Below are 22,714 nucleotides of genomic sequence, written 5' to 3'. Positions count from 1 at the left end.
GATAGTGGAGAAGCATGTGCACACTGTGCTCTCTTCTTTTCTGGAAACCCACAGTTTGCTGCATTCCACCCAGTCGGGCTTCCGGAGCAACCTAAGTACCGAGACGGTGCTTCTAGAGGTCAGTGAGGCTATTAAGGAAGTGCTGGACGCCGGAGGAAGAGCTATGCTGGTAATGTTAGACCTGTCGGCGGCCTTCGACACCGTCCCTCATGAGGGTCTCCTCAGCAGGCTCTATGAGATCGGTCTGAGAGGGACGGTGTTGAGCTGGTTTCGATCTTATTTGGCTGGTCGCCGACAGGGGGTCTGGGCCCCTCCGTATTCGGCTAAAGTACCACCTCTGGAGGTCGGAGTCCCGCAGGGCTCGGTGTTGAGCCCGACTCTTTTCAATATCTTTTTAACCCCTCTGGCAGTGCTGGCTGAGTCTTTTGGGGCTCAGATCCTGTCATACGCCGATGATACTCAGCTCCTCTTCACTTGCGGGAAGGGGGCTGAGTTTGACGAAGAGGGCATCCGGGGTTGCCTTGGGGCTGTTTTCGAATGGTTTCAGCGAAACAGCCTCAAGTGCAACCCTGATAAATCAGAGGTGCTCTTCTTCGGGTGTCAGTCTGACCCGAATTGGCGGGAGTGGTGGCCGGTGAATATGTTCCCTCCTAAGTCATCTTCTCTGATTGCCAAGAACTTGGGGGTCAGGATTGACAACGGCTTGACACTTAAGTCCCAGATTCTTGGGTTGGCCGGCACCTGCTATGGCCTCCTTAAAATGTTACAAAAGTTCCTTCCCCTGCTCCCGTTGGCGCACAGGAAGACTACGGTCCCGGCCCTTATTGGTTCGAGGCTGGACTATTCAAACGTCTTATATCTGGGTTTGCCCGAATATCTTCTCCAAAGATTACAAGTGGTCCAGAACTCGGCGGCCCGGGCCATTTTTGGCCTGCATTGCCCAGCTAGAGCTTTGGACCTTTTACACTCCTTACACTGGCTGCCCATCCGGAAGCGGATTGTTTTTAAAGCACTTACGCTGGCGCATAAGGCATTCCATGATGTGGGAGCGGAATACATTCAGAAACGGCTTGCCTTTTACAAACCGGCTAGAACCTTAAGATCGGAATCTCTCTGCCTTGCCGTTGTTCCTATTATCAGGAAAGCACGGATGGGGGGGACGTTCTTTTAAACGCTTGGCGCCCCAGCTTTGGAATGCCCTGCCTTTGCCGCTTCGCGGTACATCTAATCTGCTGGCCTTCAGAAAGGGTCTGAAGACGTGGCTTTATGGTCAGTAATTTGCTCTTCTCTCTCCTTGTGCTTGCCCTATGCAGTCTGTTGTGGGTTTGAAAAGCGCCGGGACACTCTTCGGAGTAGCCTGAGCGCTATATAAGACACCCATAACATAACATAACATAACATTCGTCAAGGTTGCATTATGGCCCCCTTCCTGTTTAATTGATATATTAATGACCTAGACAAAGTTCTTTTGTCTACGGGGGTGGCAGACGCGGCCTCCCTGTATTACTTTATGCGGACGAGGCAGTCCTTATTTCGAGGACTGCGAGGGGGCTACAAACCCTACTTGATGCTTTTTCCACCTTTATGGTGAATTGGGATTTATTAATGACTCTGAGTCCTACAGCATGCAAGTGGGGATTCGCCCGAAAAAAACAAGTTTCAATTCAGGGTTGGCCTGGCAAATGTGCTGCGAACTGACGTCTTCTCATATTTGGGGGTAGTTTTGGATATGTGTGGAAACTGGGGCCCACTTAAACAAAGAAAGAAGGGGGATCTGATGCGGGTGAACGCGGCTATTTTTAACTTTGCATCCAAGCTAGAAAAGAGACCTATTGCAGCCTTGTTGAAGATTTACCAGGCAAAGAGTGTTTCAATAGCCTTCTATGGAAGCTAAATTTGGGGGCATATCCTCTTAGATGACATCCAGGTAGTTGAGAACAGTTTCCTGAAACGTCTATTGGGTGTTCCTAGTGACACATCAAACATGGTGGTACACGGGGAACTTGAGGTGCCTTTCTTAAATGACACACTGGCCCTCAGTCCCTTAACGTTTTGGGTAAAAACCTGGTTGAATAAGGACCTAGCCCTGAGTCATATGATTTTAAATGAGTGCATGACCCTCGACCGTGCGCTTGGCAGCCCATGGCTCAAATACATTAAGAATAGCTTTGAAAGGTTGGCCCGAGGTTAATTGTACACCAGCCCTGACTCAATAACTAAACAGGATGTGAGGACAATAAGGGAGTCCTTCGGCAACCTCAGGAGATTGGAAATGGAAGAGCTGGAACTGTGTAAACCCAGCGTACGTAAATTTATAATGTTAAAGACCACATTATCAATCAAGCCTTACCTCCTGGGGCGTTTTAGCACAGTTTTTGTTGTCCTTTTTGTTGTACCTACGGGGAGTAGTAGAGGGCAAGTGTTAGCACCCTGTGGCTGCGACAGAGAGTCTCCTCAGGTTCCGCTACACTTTGTTTTATTTTGTTGTTTTTATGTGGTCCCTCTGAAGTTTTTTATCGTGCCGATTTTGAAAAAGATGGATTTTAAACAGGCTCGTCCAGCTCTCCTGTTTTTACAATTATTGAAGGAGGCGTGTATCCCTTTTGTTCAGGGGTACCTGAAATCTGTGGTAAAATCCAGGGCCTGTCTTGATTGAATATTACCTGTTGTCAGGGGTCGAGGTTGTTTTTAAACTCAGTTATAGGTACGGGATGGTGCCATCACGTTGTTAGATCATTAACTTACTGCTTATGCCCAATGTTATATGAATTTTTTAGTTTTATCTCATTTATTGATTTTTTTATGGAATGTCGTGGAATGTGTTTTACTTGTGACAGGTAAAAAGATGTGATTTTATGTAATAAATATGTGAAGATATCTTTTATGGTTTTATATTTCTGAAACCAAATAAAGTTGAATTGAATTTAATTGAATTGATAGTAGAACACAGTAGGTTACCGAAAAATATGCTTGCCGAAAAGATATAGACACCTATAGAAAGCGCACTTCAGGGAACTCTAAATGTTAAGTAGGATAATGTGAAATTACAGCTGTGAAGTTTTTTCCCTCATTTAATTGCGTTTTCAATCTTCTCGATTTATTATCTATGTTTCAGAACAAAGCATGTTATAGAGACCACCATGATATACAATGTATTTAAATTGACTGAATTGGTTCGCTCAGTACAGCTCCTTCTGCTGTGGAACTAGTTTCCTGTCAGGCTTTCAGGCTGACAACTGGTAATATTAACAATGTTATAACTTGCCAATTGTAAGTTAAGAGGGAAAGTGCAGTCCTACCAGTTGCATCTGGTTCAATTATGGAATTCTCAAGCAGTCATGTTTTTCTACCAAGTGAATGCTATGCAGCTTTAAAAACTGCAGCGACCTCTGACCCATGCTTGCCAGAGGATGCTGTAAGAGGCCAATTTTGAATTTGAAAAATATGAATTGGGGGCAGAGTGCATTTTGCAGAGCACAGATCAATTATTTTGGAAACTTGCAATACAAAGAGATGACTAAAGTGTTATGGGAAATTGCAAAGGTTGTAAAATATTTGTAGATCTTCATATGCATTCACAATATTATTGTCTCACTAATGCTATAAAATACTACATTTCACACAGAACCCCCCACAAAATACTTGGGGACATTTCCAAATCACTGTAACATAGCATTTATCTTCTGTCATATTTTGACCACAGGTAATAGACCATCATAATGTTACTAGACAAATATAACATGTGTCTCTAGATTTAACAGACAATTCTTAGGGAGAACTAACAACTCACTGATATTTTAATGCTACAAATTTTTTGAACAACACTAGAGGCAGAATATTGTTTTAAATTTCTATTTGCAACTAATTTTCCCAAATGTTTCTTTAGAATCTCCCAGTCTTCTTCTAAATTGGCATTAAAATCCAAACTACTATACCAATGCCCTCAAAATATACTATGTGTCACCATTTCCCAAATATCTTTGGGGGAGCCATCAACTCTCTCGTAAAGTGTTCTTGAAATAGTTCAAATTCTGACCAGTCTTTTTATAGCCCAGTGTCTTATAAAGGTCTCAGACTGTCATTATTGTTAATGAAAATCACCACTTGCTCTAAATTGTTCATTATATAATGTTAAGGTTTCACAGCTGTCAGTGACATACATTTTACTTTACAAAATATGCCACTGAGCATTCTTCCATGTACTGTTCATCATTGCTTATTAAATGAGATGTGGTACAGAAAGAATTTGGCCCTAACAGAAACTTTCTAGACATGGCAAAATAATTAGCCTATCCTAACTCTGTACCAGTAGTCACACACCCCAATCCAAAGGAGAGGGGAAATCATCATCCATTAGGTCACTCATGAGTCAAGGGAAGAGATTGGCAACATTACAACACACAAACACCAAAGTCAATTAAAATTATTTCAAAATTGTATTGAAATTATATACATATATACACATTATCATACAGCGGTTGCGCCATTGTGCAGAATATAAGTGCTTGGAAAAAGTGCCTGTGCGTATGTGAAAAAGAAGTAAAAAGAAATATAACATTATTAAGGCAAATTGAAACAGCAATTTATGTAGCACCCATGCCTGTCTGATACCTTTACTTTTAGAACCAGTGAATTCCATCCTTAATCTACAGGGATATTGTTAGAATCAACATTGTTCTTCTGTCGATATTATAGTCAATCTAGGCTTATGAGAATGGAGTTGTCGACCATTCATCCCAAGAAGATGTAAGGTCAATTATAAACTTGTTGGAGGGTCTTCATCAGGACAGTGGGAAGGAGGGCAAACACTAGTCAAAAGAATATTGAGGGTGTTTTCAATGTAAAAAAGGCTCTTCCCTAGTGATCGTGCTCTGCTCACAGACAGATCAAGGATGCTAATAAGTAGAAAATGAAAATATTTCATATGATACAACAGGTTGGCATATTAGATGAGCCATCGTACAATTTCGAAAGGCATCATTCATGTGAATAGGTCCTTTATATAATTTACAGTCTGTTGCATGGCTTTTTTAACATAAAATTAACTTAATGATTTACTTTAAATTTTCCTTTCTAATCTTAAAATGATTTTTTTGTCCTATGTGAATGTGTTTTGCACCTACGCTATTAGGTGGAGAAGTCTAAAAGAATTCTAAACATTAAGGTACATCAGATTTTGTAATAATGGTGCAAAATGTGAAATATTGTAACCTTCATATCCTTTCAATCAGTATTCTGGAAGAATAATTTAGGATAATGTGTTTTGTTCCTGTATCCACTCTGAGGGGACGTTTCACTCGTCACCACTCCAAACATTAGGCCTGGTCTGAAACATAAATGCACAACATGAAGCATATCCCTGAATATCAAGGCATCCTGGTGTTGCATTGATTCCATGATGTTGGTAGACTTTTTGTTAACAATACCTCCACAGATGCACAAAGGAGCCATGGTGTGAGGTATCAGCTTCCCCGCCATCTTGATGTCATTTTTGTTGGTCTGGCTCTGACATTCAGCGATACCAAGTCACTGACTTAGAAAAAATGGGAAGATAATCCTAGGGATAAAACAGAAAGGAAACTGTAAGACAACGTAGGTAGGGCATCATGATATTATCCTTTACACCAGAAAATATAGCCATATACGGTTGATACAGGATGTGTCCTGTTTCTCAGATGTAAGATTGTGTTAAAGATACATATGTGGAAGAATAGGTTCCTCAAAAGTAAAGATGCTTCTACTCCGTCACTTATCTAGGTGACATCCAATCAATAACATTCTACTATTTTAAAGTGCATATTAGCTGCACAACTATTTATTATTTCATCTTGTCACTTCTACTTTTCTAAGTATTTAAGAAAATGAAGCCTAATGCTATATTGCTTACAGGCTACCTGTACAAAACTATAGGAAGCAAGAGGCAGTACGAGAACAAAAGATTACTTCCCTTATCAGGAAGACTTTTGTGATCACCGAGTGGGTTAAATATCAGAACACACTGCAGCGCTGGCGAAATAGAATATCATCACTTCAAGGCCAGACATGTTTATAGAACCATGGCAGTAATTAACATGGTTCTCTCCATCTCCACATTTTTCCATCTCTATGTTTTCCATCATCACAAGGTCAATATGAACATTATTCTAATATAAATCTTAGCAATGATAATGATGTGCATGAGATAAATATTTGTCTTTAAATAATAATTTTACATCCTCACTAATTCAATAAGAATAAATACAAAAAATAATAATGATGTGAATGTGAGTAATGATCCCCTGACACTGTACTTCACAAGGTTGACTGATATATATTAATAATCCAAAATAGATGTTTTTCAAACTATTTGAAGTGTGCCTTAGCCTCAACATGCTTCCTAATTTTCATGACTCTAGTAGGCCTAAAAGCAATTTTATTTAAGGTAGTGCATTTGCACATTTCCTCCATCTTGTAGTAAAGCAGGGCCTTGCTTTCAATATTAGCAACCAGAAGCTGAAGTCAACAGTGAGTTTGCGTATTGTAACATAGTTTCAATGACTTCTCACATTTACTCCATTGGTTTGTTTTGAGGGTAAATTATAAGAAAACTTTAAAGTTTGCATGCATTTTTGCCCTACATGCTCCAACTGGCAACTTTGGGCAAAATCTACAGTTGGTTAACATGACAATTGACTCTTGATTATTTGCTGTGCTGCTTACTATTTTTGCATTAAATTCAGGTTAGATGTTTTGGCTTCCCGATGTGCTGTGTTTTTATTTTAGCAACACACAACTTATCTTTCCATATCGTTTCTTCAATCTTCTTGCTCAGCCCTTCCCCAACTTCCTGTCATCCCTCATGATCAAATCTTACATTGAAACCTAATTCATTCTGACCGCACATATTGTCCACAGCTGCACAAATTCGTCAGAAAATTGGGAATGATTCAATGTATAGATGAAGGATTGCAAGTGAAAGTGCATGGACTTTACAATGCACAACCGATAGTCGGCTTGACATAAGCTAACCTGTATTCTTTTGTCATCTGTCTTTTTTTTTTTACTTAGAATCTTTTTATTAGGATTTCAACAGTACCGTAGTACAATATAAAAATCAGTACAAGGTTTGATCTCAGTGTCAGTATACATCAACAGGCTTAAAGCATATATTTGCAGTACAATAGCATTAGTCTCCACCCTGGGAGCTAATGCAACAGACCAAACAAAGGGCAGCCACTGAGGGTAGATGTAATGAGATTTAGCAAGGGAAGGAGCCAGGGGACACCGGGCAGTAGATGAACCAGGAAATAGAGGGGGCCCTGTATCTGCATTCACCAGGATGTGGGTACGTGAGTTGGCCCGATAGGAAATGCTAACTCGCCCTTGTAGATCAGTGACCAGCGTCTGTGACAGAGCGCCACACGAGGGTCAAGAGGGCCCTACCAAACAGTGATTGGACCATGGGCTGGAAGCCAACAGGCCCACCAAAAAAGAAAAGAAGACACTTGGATCTAGAGGGGAGGAGGGAGGGAATACTACAGCAATGCAACGTTGGTAAGCAGTCAAAGAAAAATCTGCAGGGGAGGGGACCAACTGAGGGCGGGCACCTCTCGAGTGGGGGGCAGAGAGTCCCATTCCATGTAACTGCCCATCAATGGCTAAAGGGCCACCATATTGTCAAGGGGGGCATTTAATCGAACAGATTGCAGGCTCAGAGCCTCGGGGGCCAGAAACACAGATATTCCATGTGTGACATATAATCGATTTCAGAGACTGACAAGGCGAGTGAATTTCTTTTCAGTAACACCAGTTTGTGTGACATCTAATGCACTTAATATTAATGAAGATCATTCACCTCACAAGCACATTTAGTGCCTATTAGAAAGATTATACTTTAAACATTAACCATTTCATGGATCTAAATATTGCTCACTATCACTAGATTCGTTTGAGGTCAATTATCATACATCTGTGGTAGTTAAACAGCACATGACTTGGGAATGCATATTATTTGCTCTCTCACTCTCTCAAAAAGATTGGCTGAACAGCAGCAAGAGATCACCTTCTAGAACCATGGGACTCCATCTGGTGGTCAACAGAACTAGAACCAACACCCTCCCATGCCAAGAACCTGGGGATCATTATCAACTGCAAATGTTGCTGATTGCACAAGTCAATGTCATCACCTCCTAATGCTTCCATACCCTGAATATCCTTTGATAGATCTTCAAATGACTCCTAATCAGCACCAGGAAAACCATCACATGTTCCCGCTGTTCACATGGAAGCTAGAGTACAGGAACTTCCTCAGTTCCAGGATCAACAACAAAAACTCACCAGAAGGCTACCGACCATTCAGAACTCAGCAGGTAGAATCACTCTCAACCTCCCATGCCACACTCACATCACACCAGACCTCACACCTGTAGGAGCTACGCTGGCTCCCAATTAAACACTCTACCACAATTCAAACTCCTCACCCACACTTTTTTGATACTATATAACACTGGCCCAGCATAACTCAACAATAGCATCTTCTTTCACAAACTTTCCATATACCTCCACTCATCTGGACTCTTACTCGAACAAATCCCACAAATATGGAAAACCAGATCCAGTGGTCTAGCCTTATCCTACATTACAATTATAGCGTGGAACGGCCTGCTGCTACATTTTCTTAGTAATCCCAATAGGTCCAATGTGTGGCTAGGCGAACACCTATTCAGTACCAGGTAACATTGTGCTCCACAAATTTGCATAACATAACACTAAGTTGTAATCAATTTCCATAAAATTGAGGGAATGTTAGAAAATGACCTTAAGCAGCAGAGTATGTTCCATAGGAAAGAGAAGATAATATCAATCGAGTCGCTAGCTGCGCTTCTCTTGAATCCATCAATGATCAAAACACAGGTACATAGGATAGGCCTTGAATTTGAAAGCTCCCACAAATATACTGGCTGAATACTGATAAACGAAATCTCTTAACTTGCAAGTAAAGAAGTTGTTATTCACATAACAAACCAGGCTGCCCAGCTAGTGATATGGTAATCTGCTTTAACATAAATAGCTGTGCTGTCATTATCCATCATAGTACATTATCAATGCTTCACTCTCCTTGAGTAACTTCTTCAAAAAACAAGAATTGGCAAAGCAAATAAGTTATCTGCAAGTCTTTGGCTTTGTTAATGATATTTTGTTTTGTAATGCTTTTGAAAAACATTACTGTTGGGGACATTGTGTGGCCCTTGACCATCTAAAGAAACTGGCTAAAATAAAAAATATTAAGGGATCTCACCAATCTCATTTTAGCATAGTAGTCCCTAGCACTGAAGGGAACTACTTTTTGTGTGGAAAGGGCAGAATGCCATCACTTACAGTGAAGATTGATAATGAATGAAGTTGCCCATTGACCCATTGCCCTTTCTGTGGATGGAAGAAAAATGTGAATGACAATAAGAGGTCAATGGATGAAGGATGCTGGTTGCAAGCCCCCACAAGTGTATCATACTTATAATTAAGGGTCCATGTTTTCCGGTTTTTAGGGATTTTTACAGATAAATACAGATAGAAAACCATTTATTTTCTTGTCTGAATTTATTTTTAAATGTGGATAAAAACGGAAATTGGGTGCTTTTTGGGTGATTCTAAATACACTTTGCCACGACTGCCAGGCCAATAACTGTGTGGATTGATAGGTAAGGGGTGGGTAAAAGAGAGGAGTTTTAGTAAAGAGGCTTAAACAGCAGTAGCTATGCACAAGGATGAAACTGAAATGTGCATATTTTCATATAAGTGCATTGATTTATATTCCGTGAGTGTTCATATCACTGAAATCTGGCAGGCATTCAAGCATGACTGAATATTTATTGGTTAAATAGAATGTGGAAATATTCCAGTTACTGCTTTACTTTTTTCACAAACCCCAAATAAATATGGATAAGTACAGATAAAGTTGACAAAATATATATATGGATAAATACAGAGGGAAATGACAAAAAAATAAATACCATAACATTGGGAGCCCTACTTATAATTTTTAGTAAAATTAAAGGATCGTAACTAGTGCCAGAACAAAACATGCATTGCTACTTCCAACTGGTCGGCCCTTTGCAGGTACAAAGTTTTTCCTTTAAACGCAAACATATGCCACGAAATAAAATGACAATAAAAACAGACAGCCACCTAAACAGGCTGCCATATGCTCACAACAGAAGTTTTAGATTTCAAAAACATTCACTGATGTGGGCTGCTTTACTAGTGATGGTAATTGAATAACACAACTTTCAATAAATAACAACCCCTTCAGTTGTACCAAGCATTTTATTATAATATTTGCGAAGCAGACAAGAATAAATTATCATCAAAAGTATTACCCCATGCAGTATGTTGTAGTGGGTAGAAGTAAAATGTGAATTACAATCTAACATTTTTGAATATAGTATAGCCAAATTTATTAAGCTATCTTATAGGCCAGACCAAAAAGGAAAAGTACTGTAACAAGTGACAACTGGGAAATAGGGCCATCAAGAACGGGAAAACTCTTCTGAAAAGAATGAGGGCCTTGGCATGGGGACTGTTCGGCAATTGTGAGAGTTGGGCCACAGCAAGAATTTACCAAGGGTTTAGAGAATCTATCTCCTCATTCTTATCAATTGTCACCTCTGCATTATCTGAGCTATATTTCTTATTCTACGTGAGAGGCTAGAAGCAGGGGCGGACTGGCCCTAGCAGGCACCGGTGTTTCCCCGGTGGGCTGCAGGGGTGGGGGCCGGTTTTGTTACTGGGACTCGGTTTTGCAGCAGTGCTGCAATATCAGCCCTCTGTATCAAAAGCAGAAGGCAGTGCTTCTCCCGCCTGCTGCTGGGGTGGCGAGCAGCAATTTGCCAGAGCTGGTTGCTGTTCCCAGTCCAGTCGTGGGTGCAAGACTGGTGAAGAAATGTAGAAAGTTGCACCTGACTTCCTGCAAGACAAAGAGTGACAAAGTAAAACACTGTGGCTCTGCCATGGAGTATATATCATAAGGCTTATCAGGACTATGGATGACCAAAGGAGAACACTCCTAAATAGAAGTGGTGTTATTCTTCTGTGTAGGGCAGCATCAACAACCAACTTGTGGATCATATTCCAAGGTTGTCACAAATAAATTACCTAGATGCTCCAGTCAGATAATGCATCTGGACCCTGGAAGCTGGAAGCCACTTCTGAAAAGGAAGACACGAGCAGGCAGATAGAGTGAGCAGGAAGATAGTCAAGAGCTACCTCTTCCAGTAACAGCCTCATTACTGGACATTCTTTATGTAGTTTCAGTGTATAGTGTCGCCTCATGGTCATTTAATAGGCTGCTAGGAGATCATATGAGTACATGGCTATGCAGTGCTGTCATAGTGAGTTACTGGAGTTGGTTGTTAAATGACACTAGTCTGGTCATCAAGTTGTCATGGGGCTCAGATATTTCACAGCTGTGGTGTCACATTGTAAGATCATTTAAAATTTCTGTAGCTTGAAAATGTGTTAAAACTGGCCCAAACGTCAGGTGACATCATGAGAGACTTCTGTAAGTCCAGTCAGAAACCGGTCAGCTCAGCAATTGAAATATACAGGGCTCAAGCACGGGGAGGTGTGCTTTATGGTGCCGAATTATGGGGCCACTCCGAACTTGAGAATTTATCGCAGGTTGAGAATCATTTTCTTAGGCAGTTGTTAAGACTCCAATGGAGCATTCCACTAATTCCACTCCGATTAGATCTGGGGATAATGGCGATTGCAGATGAACTGAATTTTAAACCTTTAATGTATTAGCGTCGCCTGTGGACTACCCCTGATCTTCTATCATATAGGGAGGAACTTCTAGAAGTTTTGAACCTGCGGGGGGGGCTGTTAAATTGCCGTGGTTGGCTCACATCAAATGTATGCTAATCAGTATGGGGAGGAGAGATTGTTGGGATGCTCCTGAGTCTGCATGTCTATTAATCACAAGAAAAGAACTGAAGGCAAATTTCGCGGAGTATAGGTTGGCTCAGCTTCATAGCTGCCCCCATACAGGCAAATTAACATCAGTTTTTCTAGAAATCAAAGACACATCATGCTTCGAGCAGGCTCTAGATGTTATCAAACCTGTAGCTGCCAGAAAGCTTTACCTACAGTTCAGGCATGGGGCACTCCCTCTCCGTTGTTTCACATCTAAATGGAAGGGTTTGCAAGCAGTGAATTGCCCGGTATGCGACTGCTCTGAGGAATCTGTACTCCACGTCTTTTTTAGCTGTCTTGGTTATGATAAAGCGAGGAGACGTTGGTTGAAGCAGATTTGTAGGAACCTTGGTAGCAGGCGGTGCTTTGAGGCGTTCAGGATACTGAAGTATGACACCAGTATACCGATTGTCTACTCATTTGCAGGCTTCCTATTTTCTATGTGGTGTACTCGCAGGAGCCTTATGAAATTAACTTAAGATGCCATAGCACGCCGTTGAGGGGGTATAATATTAAGTGTATTCTAAACAGCTGGGAATAATCAACCGGCGGCTGGCCTTGACTGCTAGGAAATAGTAAATTGTTCATTGTTTGTTTAGGTCATTAAAACCCACTAACACCTTTGTATGGGAGTGATTTGTAGATCTGGGGTAGCCAGCGCAAGTACAAATAATTTTTTATTGGACATATGGGAATAACGTTAGTCATTTTGATCATGATCTTATTTGTATTTATTTATTTATTTATATATCTATTTATTCCATGCACCTTGAGGTGCCCTTTGTCTCCTGCTCAGAATAAATTATTGCATTTTTTATATGTTTCTCTTTTAAACATTTGTAACTGTTTCCTCTTTGATGCATTTTTTCTGGGTTTTTTTAAACCACATTGTATGTACTGAGTTGTACTTTTTAGGTCACATTGACCGAAATAAAGTTGTTTGAACTGAACTGTTTATAGTAAAATGTCTAACTCATTCCTGCTATATCTATTTAGCACTTAACAGAATCAACATTCTGAAGGGCAGCACAACTCACAAAGAAGGAAAATCTATGAAATGTATGAGAGTGAGACCAGAGAACGTATGATAGACAAACTAAACTGAAGGTATGTCTGCTACACATGCATAGACAAACACACTCTCACACATATGCTGAAAGCAAGCTCAACCCTTACTCGATGATCCTGATTTATAGTCTCTCCTTGCACTGATAATGATTATTGAACTAATAGAAAAAGTAATATAATTGTCAAATCCAGACTGTTCGGCCAAATGCAGGGAACAGTGAAAGGAGAGAAAGCGACCACAGAAAGACTAAATTCAATCTTTCAAATTGTGGCATCATAAAACCGGGTGGAAAAGAAACCATTTTTCGCACTAAGGGTTTGCACTGTTTCAGTCGTGTTTACCTTTAATTCATACTGAAATACTGATCTCAGGGGCATATTATCAAGGGGGTTTATCTCCGCTTTTTTGGCTTTAAAAGCCAAGAAAGCGGAGATAAAATTATCTCCCTATTACCAAGCTGTCGCTAACACCAGTTAGTGACAGCTAATAGGAGATAGCGACCATCTTGGGCCCCGCTTTGCATGTCAGTGATATTTATCACTAATGACATGCAAAGTGGGCGTGCCAAGATGTTAGCGACTGGAAACAGTCGCTAACATCGCTATCTCCTATTACCAACTTTTGGAGATATTCGCGCTAAGCGCGAATATCTCCAAAAGCTAACACCTGCCCTGAGCAGTTCTTCACCATGTTATCCAATGGGAGGTGGATAACATGGCTAAGAGCATTTGCTCGATAATGCATGAATATCGCTGACTTTTCAGCGATATTCATGCATTGCGGCCGTTTTTTACCGCATTTGCGATAAACCTTGCTAATAGCAAGGTTTATCTGCGATAAAAATCGCTGATGTGCGGCGATAATTTTTGTCTCTAAACAAGTTAGAGACAAAAATTATCGCTAGTTGTTGGTAATATGCCCCTCAATTCTATGCATTTTCTTCTGGTCAGGAGAGAATGTTCCTGCAGTTTAAGAACATGAAAAGGTTCATCTTTTTTAAATTATTTTTTATAGAACTTGATAAAGTTGTGACCCTAAAGGCGGTTCCTGAAATAAATGCGGAATTCAGTTAATTGATGGGACACGTCCATTTCCAATGACAAGATTTCATTTTGAGTAATGTGATGTGAATGCACTAGGAGCAGGCAAATACTACTGGCTAGTTTTCTACTCCCACATAGAAGAAATATTTTAGAGCCAGTAAATTATTTTAAGAACTCTACATACAAATAAAAAACAATGTCACAATACACACATCATTAATAAAGGTATCAGTACATGGTACTTAAGTTGGAAGTAGCAGATGGATTTGGGTCAGTGCTTCCCAAACCTTTTGGTACCACGAGCCACTTTTCAGATCAACAAACTTTTTGCGACCCTCCTAGCTTTAATGGACATGAGGCCGTGATTTTTTAATGTAACTAAAGCATCGTGTGGCATCACACTGTCTTTTCCAGACAGCACATTTTATATTGAAATGGCCACTACATTTTCACACACATACCGTTTTACTGATAAACTATATTGCACACAAAGGACAATGTGTGGAAATCGGATTTCAATAAAAATTCATCATATACGGATCATCATTTAATGTTTCTTGATTTGTTTTGATCCTATTAAAGTCTATGCTACCATTACACGCTTCAGAATGACAAAAAAATGTCCTTAATTTTTGCTTTCCTAACTGCTGATTGCTCACAGGGATTTACGTTTCGTTGTGTTACAAAAAAATACATTTTACAGCCTTTCCTATCATACTCACTGGTACCCAGAAAGATTGCCACACAATTCACTTAACATTTCTTGTACTGGAAAGTAAGAGAAGTTTGTAAAACACCAATATCCATATTAAAAAAAGAAACAGCAATTTGTCAGGGAACATAGCCTGATATTTGATCTCGGTCTTTGAAGCTCAGCAAATGTGACATGATAAATACAGAAATTTGAAGGCATTGTTATTTATTACTTGGACTTCTACAACCTACAAAAAATGGTTTAGAACACCAATTTAAGGAAACATTGGTTTAGTAGGTTATTGTTAAGATCCACAAAGGACCCCGCATCTTTGACTCACGCAACGAGGCACAGGAATGTTGTCATGCTTATAAACACAAGGGTGGGCAGCCAAAAGTAGACGGTGCTGGGCCCTCCCCTCCACGATGTATCTCAAACGCTAGCATGGAGCTCTACTCCACTGAATGACCAGGCACTGGCAAAATCTAAATAACAGTACCCAGTTCATGGGGTATTTGTCTATTGGGATAGTATAATACATATGTCATGAATAGTTTCATCACGATGGGCAACCGTCGGAGCATTGCCTCCCCCTAGGTGTAAACCACTGGAATGTCAGTTTTGGTACCTTGTGAACCGTTGCTTCCACGTACTGTACCAATTCGAATGTTTTTGGGATGTTTTGTATTGTTGTTTGATGGGTTTTGATCCTTCCCACAGGGTCACAAGGCTTGGTGGGGGTAGGGGGTATAAGGCTATGGTCATATTTGTTCTTGTTTAGTTACTGCTCACTGTCCGGTCGAACTCCTATTTTCAAATCACAGATGTTATTTTAGAAACTGAACCACCCAGATGGCTAGGATAGGCATTGTTACTGGTCCCTCAGACCTGGCCCTAATGCCATGGAATGTTATGGGGTTCAATGATAATAGGAAGCGGAAGCATGTTCTACACTATTTACAGTGGCATGACAAGGACATCGCATTTTTACAAGAAAAAAACTTGCCCAAATCAGATGTTGCCTCCGGCTGGGGACAGCATCGCTACTTCTCCAACTTCAGTACCTATGCCAGGAGTACGGCAATACAGATACATCAACGGGTACCCTTTCACTAGTACACCTTCCTATGTGACAGAGAAGGCTGCTACACAATAGCTACCTGGAAATTAATGGGACACAATGTTAATCTGCGTCTACACACATAACACGGACTTCCCTGACTTCTTTCATGAGCTGCACTCACAGATTGTCCGGCTGGACGCAGTTAACTTGATAATAGGCGGGGATTTGAATCTGCTTCTCAATCTCACATTATATTGTTCGAACACATACACCACCACTAAACCACGTGCATGCCTGGCGCTCCTAGAAATCAGGGACTCCCTGACTTTAATTGATATATGGCGGCACCGTAATCCATCCACTACTGACTACACACACTACGCAGCACAATATGGCACGTGGACTAGATTAGACTATTGGTTACTCACACCTGGTATGTGCCAGTGGTATAAGTCCATAACCACACTACCCAGGACTTATTCCGATCACTCCCCAGTGGTGCTTCACCTCCGGGTTCCCAGACCTGACGGATATGAGCACCAATGGCGGTTCCCAAGCCGGGCCCTGAATGACGACATCTTTCTCTCTGAGGTGGAGGAGGCAATAGAAGACTATTTCAACATCAAAACCGGTACGGTGGATACCTGGGTGGTGCTGTATCGTAAAGCATGCCGGGGTCTTAAAAGATTTGAGGGCTACGTTGTCCCGTATAGAGCAGCAACTGGTAGCGCTGGATAGGGAATGCCTATCTCATCCCAGCCCAGAAAAGACCAAACAGCGGATTACATTACTCACTGACTTTAGGGAATGGGCAGGTCGGGAGTCCCACTTCTTAAGCAAATTTGACTGCCTGTCGCTATGGGGAAGGTGAACGACCGGGGCGTACGTTGGCACAGATGTTGCGGCTCCCATAAAGCAAAGCACACATTATGGACCTTAAGTCTGCTTCGGGGCAGCTCCTCACCAGCACTGCAGAGATCCGAGTTGAATTCCTTGACTATTATACTGCCCTGTACACATCCAAGGCTCTGCACAACTCTACTGCAAAGGAGGATTACCTGTCTGAGATTGCACTGGTGTATTTGGAAAAGTATATGCAGGACTTCTTGGCTGAACCCTTTTCAAAAGAGGAGATCATTAGCGCTATTGAGACCCTAAATGGCTCCACTGTGTTGGACCTGGATGACTTCACCGGCGAAGTCCTATAAGGATTTGTTGGCTCCTAAGCTGCTAGAGGTGTATGCTGAATCGCTCGAGTGGAACATGTTGCCCCCTACGCTCAAAGAGGCTGTCATCATCCCCCCCCCCCATCCGGGCAAGGATCCCTTGCTCTGTGCCTCATACAGACCACTATCCCTACTCAATTTGGACTATAACATCCTCGCTAAAATGATTGCCCTTTCACCTGGCCCTTTTGATGGACAAAATGATCGCCCCGGCACAATCAGGTTTTGCTCCTCAAAGGTCCACCTCGCTTAATCTACGAACTCTGTTTGCGGTCCTTCATAGAATAAACCCAGAGGTCTCTGCGGCAGCAATTCTGTTAGACACTGAGAAAGCATATGACTCCTTGGAATGGCCTTTTTTATATCCGTAATGCTCAGGAGGGCCATGCCGAAGGGGTTTGTAACAAACATGGCGATGCTGTGCAGTGGCCCCAGCGCAAGACTGCTACTGAATGGCTCACTGTCTCGCCCCTTATCCTTATCGCGAGGCAACAGGCAGGGTTGTCCCCTATCGCTGCTTTCATATATACTTGCAAAGGACCCGTTAGTTGCACTTCTAAGCAAAATATCTACAAATGGGGCTGAAGTATAACACTGGACTATTGCTAATTTCTTTATTTGCGGACAATATTATTCTTTACATTCGTAAACCTCAGGAGAATTTGGACACCATGATACGAGAAATCATCTGATTCTGACAATTCTCGGGCCTGTGAATAAACTGGCGTAAATCGGTAATATTTCTCTTAACATCCAGCACCATGCAATGGGAATGTGAGTTCCTGCTAGACTGGTGTACAGACTCAAACAAATATTTGGGCATTTGCATCCATCTGGACACCGCTCAATTACTTAGGCTAAATTATGGCCAAGCTATCCACAATTTAGAGGCGTAGATCGAAAAATGGATACGGCTTTCCCTCTCTCTCACGGGATTGGTAGCTTTGATTAAAATGATTGTACTTCCGAAATTTCTGTACCTCTTTAATAACATTCCAATCCCACTACCGAATAGTTTCTTTTTAACGTTACGCTCTCACCTGGTCAGACTGACATGAGGAGGTAAACGACCTCGAGTTCGGTGGCAGATGTTGACCCTTCCATACGACAGGGGAGGGTTCAGCGTCCCGGACCTTCAGCTCTATTACTTGGTGGCCCAGTGCACTTATGTGTACTCTTGGTTCCACTCCGACGCTAGATTTCAATACCTGTGGCCTGAAGCAGATTTGGTTTTGCCTGACGCTCAAACGGTGTTGCCCAGAGGCCTGGCCAGTATTCCCAAAGACATTTAAACAGTTTCCACCACTAGTTGGGCCTGAGACAAGCTGCAGCACATTGCAGGCTCTCCCTTATTATATTCATCCGCTCTTCCGATCCCCAACAATCGCTGGATACCGATCATGGGGGAGAAATTAGTACAGTGCACACTGGCAAAATTTGACAACACGTTTAGGCACCTGTTTCCAGGAGGTCATATATTCATATTGATGGATGAGGGGCGTTTCCGCACCGCCACTTTTATGGATAGGTTCGTCATGGGCCGGGTACACTCGGCCTTAAGGGTGACTTTGCCTAGTATACCCCTAGAACCAAATTTGTTTGCCCCACTCACTATGATGATAGAGAGTGCAAAGGGGGTGCACCTTATTTCTAAACTATATCACGCATGCTTGACTATAATTCCTGTTGAAGATGATAAAATCCGTAAGGCCTGGGAGGAGGACCTGGACCATCCCCTTCTTGACGAACAGTGGGTTAAATGCTGTTCCCATATGAAAACTGTTTCCCTAAACAGCCGCCATAAACTAATTCATTTCAAATTCTTACATAGACTGTATGTTACTCCAGCGAAATCACACAGGTTTGATCCGAACAGACCACACAACTGCTTACAATGCAGGGCCCCACAAGCAGACTTTGCACATCTCACTTGGACTTGCATTAAGATACAAGCTTACTGGGAGGCAATCCACAGGACAAATTGGGATATGGTGGAACTGGATGTGGTTCCCACGCCATAGGTGGCCTTATTGGGTTATGTGGCCAATTTTCCTAAAAACATTCAGAAATTTGTCGTCAGTCTACTGCTGGCGAAGAGAGAAATTGCAATTAATTGGGGGCATAAAGCTGCTACTACACTAAAGAATTGGCTGAACAGCCTAACATACTGCAACACCAATAGTGATTTATATGCCAGCACTTTGCCACGCTTCCCATGGCCAAATGACATCTGGGGCCCACTGAAGAGCTATGTGGCCATAGAACGCTTACTCCCCTTCACACCAATTGAGCAGGGCAGAGTACCTACCGGGGTGGGTTAATAACAGTGCTGGACTAGCCAGGATAAATTTGTTAGGACATCTGGCGATGGTTCTATACGTACCTGAGACACTCTGGTTATGTTGTACGTGGACGTGGGGATTGAGGAGGTGTTGGGACCGCTGCAAGTACCTTCTGGGGTGGATTTCAGGATATACCTGTGATGACTGTACCTACAGGTCAATGTTTTTGGTCATATTCTATTTCCGTTCAGACTATCTTCATGTTCATAATTACGACAGTGAGCACTCATGCTTCTTGATATTGTATGCTGCAAAAGTGGTAAATAGAGTTTAAAAAAAGATTCAAGAAGGACACCTTCAAAGCAAAAGGAGAAAAGTGGAAAAAGGCTGAGAGATGCTCTTACTTCTTCTAGTGAAGAGGTTATCCTGATTCTAGTCAATCAGGAAATGGTAGAAGGTTAATTCAGCAAGATAAACTAGGGTTCAAGGGCAAGGCAGCAGCAGAGAGTCTTCACAGAGAGAACTACGCTTGGGTCTTTGAGAGAAATGACTGGGCTAGCAAATATTTATATAGGTGAGCCGCACCTTTTAGCCTGCTATTGAGTTTGCTGGAGAAGACACTCTGCATAAGTCTCTGGCTATATAGCGTAGTCCTGGATCATGAAAGGTCTCAAGACACGCCTGTTCTTGTTTGACTCAGTCTTAACATCTTAAACTATATCTTAAAAGTGGATTTTGTTCTACAGGCTCTGAGATGATTCCTTGGTTGTGGTTGTCCATCAACTGAAAATGTGTAGGCATACATAATAACGAAGAGACAATGCAAATTGATATACCTATCCCTAGGAAGATCTTCCTCCCAATTGCACTCAGAACTATCTGAAGACATATATAATGTTCTAGGGTAGATTTTCTACTGGTAACGAAGATGGCTGAAAAATAAATCTGCGGAGTCCCTTGGTAACTATAGAACTTGGCCCTTATTGGCTAATTCCCGAAACTTTTTTCTTTCCCCCTAGACGTTTTTTCTGACATGGTGTTGCCAACTTAGATGCTTTGGACACTTTGCCACTGCTAAACAGTGTCAAAGTGCAAGTGCTTCCTGTATAAAGTATAAGGGTAATTGGTTGTCCATGATTGGTATGTTTGCCTTACTAGTAAAGTCCTTAGTAAAGTGCACTATGTGTGCCAGGGCTGGTAATGCAAATACTACTACTGAGCCTGCAACACTATTTGTGCCACCCACACAAGTAGCCTTAAATAGGGAACTCAGGCCTGCAATTGCAGTGCCTGCGCACAGTTTGTTAAACTGCCATGTTGTTCTGACAAGTGTATTCACTTGCCAGAGCTTACCCTTCCTTTCTATGCACATCAGACACCCCTATGGTAGGTCTAGGTTACCCCCTGGACAGGGTGCAGTGCATGTGAAAGGTAGGACAGGTACCAAGGTGTGTGCTATGCCCTGACAGTGAAATTATCTACAATTTGTTTTTCACTGTTGAAAGGCCATTCTGCCCATGGGACAGAATGTGGAGGCTGTGTAATATGTTTTCCAGCCTATCTTCCAAAGGCATAAGATGGAAAGGTGAAGTTTAGTATGCCTAAACTCATAATGTAATAACACATCTTTTTATGAAGGTGGGTTTTGCATTGTGTGTTTACAAGCCACTCTTTTAGAAGTGGCTGAGTTTTTGTGCTCTAATAATTCTGTGTGGCTCTGCCTGGCTGTGGATTGACTGTCTGGATTTGAAAGCGATAGGATCTGGGGAATGTTTTGACCCGGGGAGGAGGTGAGACAGAAACAGGCCGATCTGCATCTGGAGTGTAGGGGGAGGAGAAGCCCCTACAGGTGAAGAGGCCTTAGTTTCTGCTACAAAACAATTGTCCCATCTCCTGCTCAGTGATAGGGAATCCAGACCCCCACTAATCAAAGGAAGAAAGGTGTCACTGGCAGGGAGTCAGCCAGAACTGGTTTGAATAGGGGGCAGTGCCCCCTGAACACAAATACTTCAAAGCCATTGAGGGGTATAACTATGAGAGCTGAAGCCCCTGAACTTCGGAGAATGGCTTGATCAAGTGTGAACAAGAATGAAGCTACTTCGTGGTCAAGAGGACCTTTGCCAAGGAAGAAACAACTGAAGAGACTGAAGGATAGGACTGACCCTTGCTGTGTGTCTTGGGGCTTGCCTGAAGTTTGCTGTTTTAAGCAAGGAAGGCTAAGGGGCTTTGCTGTGTGCTGGGTCACCCTGCTTGAAAGGAGTTTGCTGTGTCCTGAATTAACTTATACCCAAGGGCCCGAGGTGAGCTGGCTCCCTGTTGCGGAAACACAAGAACAAAAACGTTACCATGAAAGTCTCAGCTGCACTGTGTGTGCGTGCCTGCTGCAGCCTGGGACCCTCGTAAGGTGTGCCCTGAGATCGAGGAAACCTGGAGTCCAAGTAAGGATCAGCGGCGCTGTGTGCGTGTGCTTTGTGCAGCCTGGAACCCTTTTGAGGATTGTCCAGTGATCATGTGCACCGGAATCCAAGTGAGTCTCATCGACGTTGTGTGCGCTGTGCACCGCGAGACCTTCGTGAGGATTTGCCTTGTTATCGTGTGCACCAAAATCCAAGGGAGTCACAACGACGCTGTGTGTGTTGCGGACCGTGAGACTTACGTGAGGATTTGCCTTGTTATCATGTGCACCGGAATCCAAGTGAGTCTCATCGAAGCTATGTGCGGGTGCCTTGTGCACCATGAGACCTTGGTGAGGATTTGCCTTGTTATTGTGTGCATCGGAGTTAAAGTGAGTCTCAGTGAAGCTGTGCTTATGATCTTCATGCAGCCTGAGACGTTTGTGTGAAGGGCCCAGTGTTCGTGCACCCGAAGCTCAAGTAAGTCTCAGCGACGCTGTGTGCGTGTGCCCTGTGGCAGCCTGATATCTCCGTAACTATAGCGGCCCAGACCAGCAGCCCCAGAAGAGCTGAGCCGCTGGCCCAAGCCCGCTGTTGACAATTTACGAAGATTGCATTGGAGGCGCAGCCACTGGACGAGGAGAGGAGAGTGAGTTTGCGCCCCCCAGGTAACGTGTGTCGACTTCTAGGGTGGGGCACAGGCTTGGAGGGAGACGCTCTCAGTCTCTCCCTCATTCCTGCAGTGTGAGCCTCTGCTTCGGCTCGTATCGCGGCCCGTATTGGCAAGGGAGTGTCAGTACAGGGGCAGGAGTGCGGAGCTGCACTTTTTGATTACACCCATGTTGGGGGCAACTTTTGAGAGGCTGACTGCAAGTCAGAAGGAGAGCCAGAGAGACCGCCCTAAGGCACAGTGATCGGTGCCTGAGTGTATTATGCATTATTCCATTTCTGCATAACGGAGTGCCTGACTTTCGTATTACACATTGCATCATTTC

At 42.5% G+C, this 22,714-nt stretch overlaps 1 long non-coding RNA gene across 1 annotated transcript in view; it reads right to left on the bottom strand.

The window, feature by feature from the left end:
• LOC144826286 (uncharacterized) overlaps positions 1–22,714 on the bottom strand; it is a 485,735-nt gene that overhangs the window by 166,107 nt on the left and 296,914 nt on the right. The window contains exon 2 of the long non-coding RNA XR_013609760.1: positions 5,427–5,557. This is a non-coding gene — a long non-coding RNA (uncharacterized LOC144826286). The remainder of the gene's footprint in view (positions 1–5,426; positions 5,558–22,714) is intronic.

Source organism: Lissotriton helveticus, chromosome 3_2 (assembly GCF_964261635.1).
Source record: "Lissotriton helveticus chromosome 3_2, aLisHel1.1, whole genome shotgun sequence".
NCBI lineage: Eukaryota > Metazoa > Chordata > Amphibia > Caudata > Salamandridae > Lissotriton > Lissotriton helveticus.
The sequence above is the reverse complement of the archived record's forward strand: the minus strand, read 5'-3'. Positions and strand labels throughout refer to the sequence as shown.